At 50.2% G+C, this 9,414-nt stretch overlaps 1 long non-coding RNA gene across 2 annotated transcripts; it reads right to left on the reverse strand.

The window, feature by feature from the left end:
• Window positions 1-6,453: 6,453 nt before the first annotated feature.
• On the reverse strand, window positions 6,454-9,157 carry LOC131492801 (uncharacterized). 2 transcript variants are annotated; one of them, XR_009252296.1, is made up of 5 exons: window positions 9,048-9,157; window positions 8,695-8,752; window positions 7,931-7,978; window positions 7,247-7,387; window positions 6,454-7,158 (listed from the first exon to the last, which is right to left on the reverse strand). It is a non-coding gene; the product is annotated as an uncharacterized LOC131492801 (long non-coding RNA). The 2 variants fall into 2 exon arrangements; XR_009252301.1 differs by lacking the exon at window positions 8,695-8,752 and having other exon boundaries at window positions 8,977-9,157.
• Window positions 9,158-9,414: the final 257 nt, after the last annotated feature.

The following is a 9,414-nucleotide window of genomic DNA, read 5'->3' on the forward strand; positions in this document are numbered from 1 at the left end:
TCCGCGTCTTTGCAATGTGGGGCGACCCTGCCCTATCAATTTACTTAACCATGCATTATAATAATCAGCAGAGTGGTGGCTTCAAAGATGGTCCATTTCCTCAATAAAGGCAGAGAATTAGCGGTAATTCAAAATGCCAGTTATCTCGCAACGCTGGCAAGAGCTACAAAGGCGTATTGTTTCGCTCTGTGGCAGGCTGAGATCATTTCAGCCCAGTTCCTCTCTCTCTCCCCCAGGCAGCCACCCATAAGACAGCCTGACCTTGACAGAGAGGCTCGGCCACCGCGATTTTCACAGAAACCCTAGATAGGCCACCCTTATCTCTCTGGGGAATAAAGTCGCTGGGGGCTGTTTCAGAAGGAGGGCGAGCCCAGCCCGGGACTGGTGTTTCCTGAAGGGGAGATGGGGTGGCGAGGGGGCCCACGGCATGTGGGGAGGGGGGCCAGCCACGTGAGCTGCTCCATTTCTGGCCGTGGCACCACCCGCAGACCTCCCTGGAGCCAGTCAGTCGAGTCAGACTGATTAGGCCAATTCACTCGTTATCTGGGGCCAGCAGATAAGGCCTGGAGCCCAGAGGGGTGACTGGGGGATGTGCCCAGTGGGAAGGAGACCCGAGGCACACCGTAGCTGAGGGGAGGACAGGGAAGAGAGAGCGCTCTCACGTTCCTCCTCTGAAGGCCTGCTGCGGGTCTCAAGTGGCCTCCGGTCAAGATGAGGATCTTGGCCCTCCCTCCACGCACCACCTGAACCCGCTCGGCCAGGGGCTCTCCGTCTCCGGGGAATGTCAGAGTCCCCTGGAGGGCCTGATACAACCCACGTGGGTCAGTAGTCTGGGGAGGGAACTTGAATGGCTAAGTTTCCAGGTGACTCTGAGGCTGCTGGTCCAAGGACCACACTCTGAGGACCCCTGCTATGGGCTCTTGACGAGACCTACATCCTCAAATCCGTCTCCCCCAACCACCTCCCTCACCACTCTCAGGAGACAGAGATCACAGGAGACCCCACACCTGAGAAAGCCCCTACAAGGGGGAAGGACAGCCACCCCTCTCCCCACCATCCAGGGAGGCCTAAGCACCGAGGTGTTCTTATAAACGAGCTGTGCGACCTCCCTGGGTCTCACCTTCCCCGTTTGTCATGTGAGGAGGTTGGACTAAGCCACATTTAGGCAAGCTCCTTCCTGCACCAGAGTATCCCAGGGCCCTGAAAGCGAAAAGGTGGCCTCGCTCCACCTGCACGTTTGCTTGCCGGGGGCCAGCTTCCTCCTCTCCGTTAGCGTGGGCATCGCACGAAGCAGGCGAGGACTTCATCGTGTGCAACACTCAGCTCCCAAACCGCAAACCGCGGGTCCACTCACTGCCAAACCACCAAGTCCCCGTCCGAAGACCTTACCCGTTTTCGGCTTTCCCGCCACCCCCCCGCCTCTCCGTGCCCTTCTTCCCTGGATTTAAGGCTTGAGCAAAATACTCCTTCTGGTGATGAAGGTGTTTGATCCACTTTTTGCCATCTCATCTCACCGCCCTTTACCCGGGGCCCTCTCCTCGCTTTGGTGCCCTGGCAGAATGGGGCCTTGCCCACAGTCGTCTGTCCCAGCCATTTACTAGTCACCCAAGCTACACCAGAAGTCACCCACTACCCTGGTCCCTACCGCGAGCTGAATCACAGAGGGGAGCCCTGGCTACCCAAATCCCACCATCTGGATCGCCGGCAAGATCTCTGCCATTCACACCCCCACAGATTTCCCAGAGCAGTGACAGTCCTGCAGGCAGACGCCCTACCTCCCATACCCATTCTTGCTTTCAGATGACAGCCACGGGGCAGAGGCCCACGAACTCTTCTTCATAAAACTGAACTTTCTCCTCTGTCTCGAATGCTGTTCGCACGGTACCTCCTGCATGAAATCTGGAAGGGAACTTACAGAATGCAGGCTATAAATCTCAGCTTCCGTTCTCACAGGGCAGAGATGCGCGGGGACCACAGACCGTCGCCTGGGCTGAAATTCCATGGGTCTGTGGGTCACCACACGAAGGTTGCTCGGGGACAATCCCTTCCAATCTCTTCTGCACGTATCTTACCAGACACCTGTGCTTTCTTTATTTGAGGGTCACCAATAAGTCATGAAGCTGGCTGAAGGCACATGTCCTAGCACGGCGGGGGAGAAAAAGCTAAGGTCCGAGAGGAAAAGACACTTCTCTAACATTGCACAGCTAATTAGTGGAACTGAGAACAGAGCCCAGGTCTCCCGGACTTGAACATGTATTTTCCCTCACAGCAGGTTGGCCCTTGGGGATGTTGCCTGACTAATCTAATCGCAGGTGCCCACATGGGTGAACCCGGGGCCTGAGCAGATCTCACTGCTCAGTGGGCAATAATGAATGAGTTCTCCAAGACCCCCAGCTAGGGAATAGGAAACATCCTGCAGTCCACTCTCAGAGCCTGCTGTCCCATCCAAGGCTCTTGGGCCCCTCCCCACCTCCTAAGCACAAGGTCCCAAACCGCTTCCCACCCAATACCCTGCTGCCCTTTCTTCAAGCCAGAGGAGGCTGCTCAGTGAACAGGTGCATCCTCCTGGGGTTCATGCTACTTTCCGCTGGGCTGCAGATAGGGTCCAAACTCCAGATAAAAAGTAGATTCTTCAAAGTAAAAGCAGACCTGGGAGAAAGTTCATATCTAAAAATGTCTCTCCAAGGATATCTCATGAACACCAGCAACTGTCCCTGAACACAGAGTTCCAGGGACAGGCATACTGGAATCTCCTGCAGTCTGGTGTGCAAGAGACATGGTTCCCATTTCCAAAGGCTCTGTGCAGTCCTGTAGGAAGGGATCTGCTTCCCAAACTCATTGGATTCTGGCACCCCTGGTCCACACTCTCAGGATGATTCTGTGGAATTAAGGCTCAGCACAGCTCTGTGTATCTAGGCCCAGAATTAATTTTTAAGACATTTTAAACAAATAACAGTCTGAGAGATCATTTAGTCCGGGGGTCAACAAACGATGGGCAAATGTGGCTATTTTTGTATGGCCTTTTAACTTGGAATTTAAAAAAACAAACAAACAAACAAACAAACAAACAAAAACAGTGTTGAAGAGCTGAGGGGCAGGGGAAGAAAAGGAAAGGAAAGGCATATGTAACAAAAATATATGTGTTCCTGCAACGCCTAAAATATTTACTAACTTTTCCTTTACAGAAAAACCTCACCAACCCCTGACCTGTCATCCCACCTCTCTATAAGATGTTGGTCAAAAGTATCCTCCACAGAGAGGAGGAAGGATCTAGACAACAAAGATGCAGGAAAAGGAAACCAGCCTTCAGCCTGTGGTTAGACATCAGATTTCTCTGAGGACAGTGAAAACTCTAGAAAAGGACTGGCTGGGGAAAATGGGCTACCAGGACCCAGGACCAAGGGAGGGAGGGAGGAAGCAGAGAAAGGCCTGGTGATACCTGGGTCAGGGGAGGGGTGGCTGGCTGGACGTACAGCAGGCCCACCCATCGTCTGTGATGGGCCAGGTCTGCAGGCCAGGGCCAGTCCAGGAGGGCTGCCTGCTGGCGGTGGGCGGGGATTGCTCCCTGAGGCTCCGTGATCCCAGGACCTTACCAGGGCCTCAGGCCGGTCCCAAGTTCTCTGTAACCCGACCCAGACCCAGCCGTGAAGGACACCACGGAGGGGCAGAGGGGCATAAAAGGTATACAAAAGGATTGGAAGGGATTTGGTTACAGAGTTGCACCAGCCACTTCCTGGAATCCAATGGGAGTGAGTTCTGAGAACTGGAAGCTGGGAGGGGGGAGCTAAGCGGGGAAGAGAAAAACAGGCCAACAGCTGGTTTGCAAGTGTGCTCGCTGGGAAGTGGAGCTGGCCCAGTGCTGGCCTGCGGGCTGGCAGGTCGTGCTCTTGCCCTAGCCTGGAGGGATTCAGGGGCGGGGGTGCCCAGGGGCAGCCTGGCCTCCCCCTGGCAGCCTCTCCTGCCACAAGCCTCCTCCTCCCCCCTCAGGCCCCCCCCTCCGGGGTGCCGGGCCCACCCCTCCGGGGTGCCGGGCCCACCCCAGCCTCCTTTGCCCGCCCCCAACCCCAGGCGGAGAACAAAGGGTCCTGAATGTGTCCGGCCTTTCCTCCACATCTCGCCACCACTGTGCCTCTGCCTTTGCAAGCCTTTCTTTTCTCCTCTCTCTTCTCCTCTCCTGCCACACCCCTCAGGTTCCTCTGTTCCCTCCTTGGAACTTCTCTTCCTCCACCTGACCCTGCCCCGCTATGGTTCCAGGCTTCATAGCCAAGCAGTCAAGGACAAATTCAGATCTGGGCCTGAACTTGGTCCCTCCGAGCGGGGTCTGGAACAGAGAAACGGAGGGAGCCTCACTTCTGCCGGTGGTTCTGCAGCCCCCCTGGCCCACCCTCTCCAGCCAGAAAGGAAATTACAGAGTAAAGGCTCATTCTCCAGCCTGCTTCCTCCCAAGGGAGTGAGCCTGCGGGGGCCCAGCGGCCACTCGTGGGCAACAAAACAACCCCATTTCTCCAGGCTACCACCACCACCATACACACTTTATTTGCCTTTTTCCATGTCTTTCCCCATCACTCACCAGGACCAAGGAAGGCCATGTGCCTGGACCCGTATGGTAGCTGCATACACCTGCCGTGAAGACATCACGTGATAAGACAAGGTGGCTTCGCCCACTAACCACAGGCTTTGCGAGAGGAAGACTTGTGCCTTTTGACGGGGTGGTACAAGGCCACTGTGACCACACTCCCCAACAATGTATTTATTTGCACTTGGGGCCATCCTGGAATATCTGTTACATGTGGAGATCAAGTGCACTGTCCCTGAGCAGATCTGGGAAAGATCTGGAGTAGTTGGGACAGGATGGGTCCAATTGCTTCATTGTTTAGCTAAGGAAATCAAGGTGACATGCAGTGGAAATCCAAGGGTCTCCTTCTCTGGGTCATACATCACAATCCTCCTACTGTCTGACATCCTGTCATCAACAGCAGATTTACCTAAAAAAGAAACCAAGTCCTTTCCAGGAAGAGCCATCCCAGGTTCATCAAAAGCCAGTACAGGGCAGACTGGTCCCTTTCTTAAGCAAGCAAATCTTTTTGTTTCAACCCCAACTTTTTGCCCAGACCTGCTGGGTGGTGCACGTCGAGCCCGAACCACATGTACGTGTTACTTGAGGATGACATTGTGATATGATGCCAACACACAGAAGCAAAGTAAAGACTCAAGCAAGTTCCTGGGCCTCCTTGAAGTAGAGTCTGCGCCCCTGGACTTGTCTTGACCATTCTTGTCCCTGGTTTTCCACCTGGAAAACACCGTCCACGTCTGTATGTCCACCTCTCCGAGAAATTTTCTGATCCTCCTCAACTTGACTGATGTTTCCCCTCCCCGAGCTCCCAGAGCACCAGTTGCCCAGATCACACATCTGGCCCTCAAGCCTCTGTGTGTTGTAAACTGGATTTTCCTATGTCCACACATGTATCAGTCAGGATCCAGACTTGGGAGACAGAAAACCACACGACTCATTTTCACGGAATGAATTTAAAGAATAATTAACTCAGTACCAAGAACAGAAAAGGCCAAGGGGAATATTAAAGTAGCAAAGAGGTTGCAATGATTGGAAGCAGCTAACTCAGTAGGAGGGAACAAAAGGGACTATTATTAGAATCATGGAAACTTACAGGCCTGGAGGGAGACACCCCCAGAGCTAAACTTCAGCCCTCTCTAAGGGGCTGCTGCTTTGCTGGAGGAAGGGCCCCATGGCGCTGGGACCCAGAGCCCTGAGCAGGGGGTGCCGGCCAACTTATGATGGCATTTTTGAGGGGGAAACAATGGGCCTGGTTCCGCGAGTGTTGGAAAAACTGGAAACTGGAGCACCAGCTGCTCCTGGACGGAGCTGCCAGTGTGGAAAAGCATTGCTAAGTGATGCCCGCAGAAGCAGCGGGCGCATCGAGCAACAGAAAGCAAACGGGGAGGAGCGGTGACCACGCCAAACTGGGGGCTGCCTTGCAGAGCGAATTAAATGCATCCACCCGCAGACGTTAGACTCACTTTATCTGCAATGTACATGAGTTCCAGAAGCAACTTGAAATTAACAGAGGCAGAGCCAAAACTGAAAAAGAGACCTTTTGTTGTGTTTCATGCGTGCTCAAGAAGAGAACGGTTTCTCTTTCATATACGGGTTAGTTTAATCCGGGCAACAATAAAGAAGAGCCTTACTTAAAACTCTAACTAACTAGTTAAGTCTTAACTAACCAGGTCCTTGAATATGGAAACTATAAGACATCCCAGATAGAGAGGACCCCAGTGATTAGTTAGTAGAACCTCACTTTCTCCTCCTACCCACAAGTACCCAGCTGAGTAGACAGAATCCCAGAGGAACCGAGTGGTCAGAGAGTGGCAGGACCAGCCCTGAAACCGGAGGCATCCCTTCATTCAACAAGTATTTATTGAGCATCTCCTGTTCTGACCCCAGGTTTAGGAAACCTTGGAAATTATCAGTGAATAAGACATTCCAGGAAGTAGGAGCCACAGAATGTAAGCTACATGGTGACAGAGACGTTTCTGTCTACATCTTTTCCTTCCAAGATGCTCTCTGGTATTACTTTAGGATGGCTTCACTTTTCACTTACTTTATTGTAGACCTCATCAAGAAGTGAAACACAGCAGGGGACTGAGGTGAAAGGGAGAAGTTTGGGGAGATAGCAGCTTCCAGATATGATAGAAACTACATTTCCCTCCATGGTCATTGACCACCACAGTTCTGGAAACTCTAGGACCATCCCAGTTTCAAACATTCGGCTCTCTGTGACTAGCAGGGTCCTGATGGTTTGAATACACATATGTCTATAGCCACACTCCAATGGGAGCCATCTTGGTGCTGGGACTGGGCAGCACAACAGCTCCCCCTGGTGTTCTGGAGGAATGGCCTGTCTCAGACAGGGGTGGGGACCTACAAAGGTTGGAAATCATTGTTTACTGAGTTCTTTCATGAAACTAACCAACCATCTCCTTGTTGAGCACTTTAAAAGCTCTAGTGGGAAGCCTCAGAAGAAATGAGGAAGTCAGAGCTTGAGAATCCTGGGCTTAAGAATCCTTAGATTCTATTCTCCTTGTTTGGGGTGACAACCAAGCTCATTTTTTATTGGTGACAGATGTGATGATGCCCTGGGCCTGTAAGATAAGAAAGGCAAGGAGGTCAAACAAGAAGACAGAAGAGGCGCTGGAAAACACATAGATGTGGCTGCAGATCGTTATTCACCTGAGTTCTGATCCAGAAATGTGGCCCCTGTGCACTAATCCAAGGGCTGAACTGAAATCCAAATTCTCTACATCTTTGTTTTCCCTCTTTTCTTTATCTCCATTTTCTTTTACATCTCTTTCTTTGAATACTAGTCAACTCCTGGGAAAGAGAAGGGACAAAGGAAAATCAGGTCCTTCCCAAGTTTGATGATCAATAGCCTGAGCCTTTTCCTTGTCAGACTTTCCTCAAAGCATTTGGTAATGCATATTGAAAGTCCAAGAATCCTAACATTCATCGGGCTTATCCTTTCCCACATACTCAGGGAAATTTGAACACAGAATACCTGGCAATTCATTTATTACGTGGCTAAACAGAAAATAAGGTGGAACAAATGGTGGTAAATTCAGAACTTTTGAAAACTCAAATATCCCCAGACTGGTACTCTTTACTAAGAATCTTTCCTCTGTGTTGAGTGTGTTTACACACGTGCACATGCATGGGCATGTGCTCTTTTCAGCTGATACAATTAAAAAAAAAAAAAAAGCATTTTCAGAGCAAGGAAGACGAGGAATCCAGAATAAAAGTTATCCATCCCTTTTCTGTTTAAGTAGAATAACCCCCTAACTTATCTGAAATGAGTAGGCATCTCCACTGTGCTAAAAGCTCTCTAGGCAATAAGATTTTACAAACTTTCCTACTTACCCACTCCTGGTCATTGCCAAAGTTCACCCCAAATGCTCTCGCACACTGCTGATAGGAGGAAAGGTCAATGAAACCTCTCAGAAAAATGATTTGGGGGAAAAAGTGTGCTAAGAGTCTTAAGGATATCATCCTCTTTGACCCTGTAACTTTGCTTCTACAGCTGTATCCTAAGAAAATACAAAAAAGACTAACGAGATGGAAGAGATATGTACATTTTGAATCCATTTTTGAATACAAGCAAATAATTAGCAATGTATTAAAATTGGTTTATGCAAATACAAATAATAGAATATTATGCAGATCCCGCAGTGTAGCTATATATAACATATAGGTAATATATATAATACAGAAATTATAGATGTGTGTATATAAAATGCGGAGGGGACACCTGGGTGGCTCAGTTGGTTAAGCATCCAACTCTTGATTTCTGCTCAGGTCATGATCTCATGGTTTTTGGGTTCGAGCCCCGCGTCGGGCTCTGTGCTGACAGCTCAGAGCCTGGAGCCTGCTTTGGATTCTGTGACTCCCTCTCTCTCTCTCTGCCCCTCCCCTGCTCATGTTCTGTCTCCCTCTGTCTCTCAAAAAATAAACGTTAAAAACTTTTTTTTAAATAAATAAATAAAATGCAGAGATAGATAAATATAAATAGGTCAATCACATACACACAATGTTAAATGTTAAAATGATGCGTTTTCTGTCTCATTTTTGGCTGAGGCCCCAAGGAACAGAGAACAGAATAATGGGGAGCAAGGATTCCCACCCACCAAAGACAGTAGGCAGCTCCGGAGAGGAGCAGTTCACATTCTCGAAGGAAGGCTTCAACTAGTAGGGGATGAAAATCAATGGATAAATATCCCAGCCTCCTAGCATCGGGAGGGACAATTCTAAGGTAACTTTCCTGTAGTTTCTTGGAGGGTCTCCAGTGGGACTAAGCTTCAGTTGCCCTGGACAGTCATCAGCTCAGTAACACTCTATTCTCTCCCTTCCCAGGCTCACACCCTATTCCCCCATTCCTGTTTCCTAGAATCTACTTCATAACACACAACCTGTTCTTAGGTCCTTATCTCAGGCTCTACTGGAGGATGAGTAAAATTAAGTCACTCCCAAAATGTAATACCCTCTGGAGATCAGGTTTTGTAGCTATCAAAAACTCAGGAAAGAATCTATCTTCAGAGGGCTTTTGTTTCGTCCCCCAGCTGAAGCAAGGCCACAAAATGAAAGCGTGGCTTTCCGATTCAAACAAGGGAGAGGAAAAGCTCAGAGGATATACACAAACTCATAGTTCAGTGAATTATCCTGTCACAACATTGTCATCATTGCTGCCATTATTACCGTCAAATGCCAAAGGCACAGAAGGCAGACAGCGTCCCAGCTGGGTAGGGAGTCACATCACCGGAAAAGACTCGTGGGGCTAGGTCCAGTTTCAGGCGGTTCCTCTGCCTAACACAATTACCCGGCCTCTCCAGCTATTTGGAAGGGGGGCT

Source organism: Neofelis nebulosa, chromosome 2 (assembly GCF_028018385.1).
Source record: "Neofelis nebulosa isolate mNeoNeb1 chromosome 2, mNeoNeb1.pri, whole genome shotgun sequence".
Lineage (NCBI taxonomy): Eukaryota > Metazoa > Chordata > Mammalia > Carnivora > Felidae > Neofelis > Neofelis nebulosa.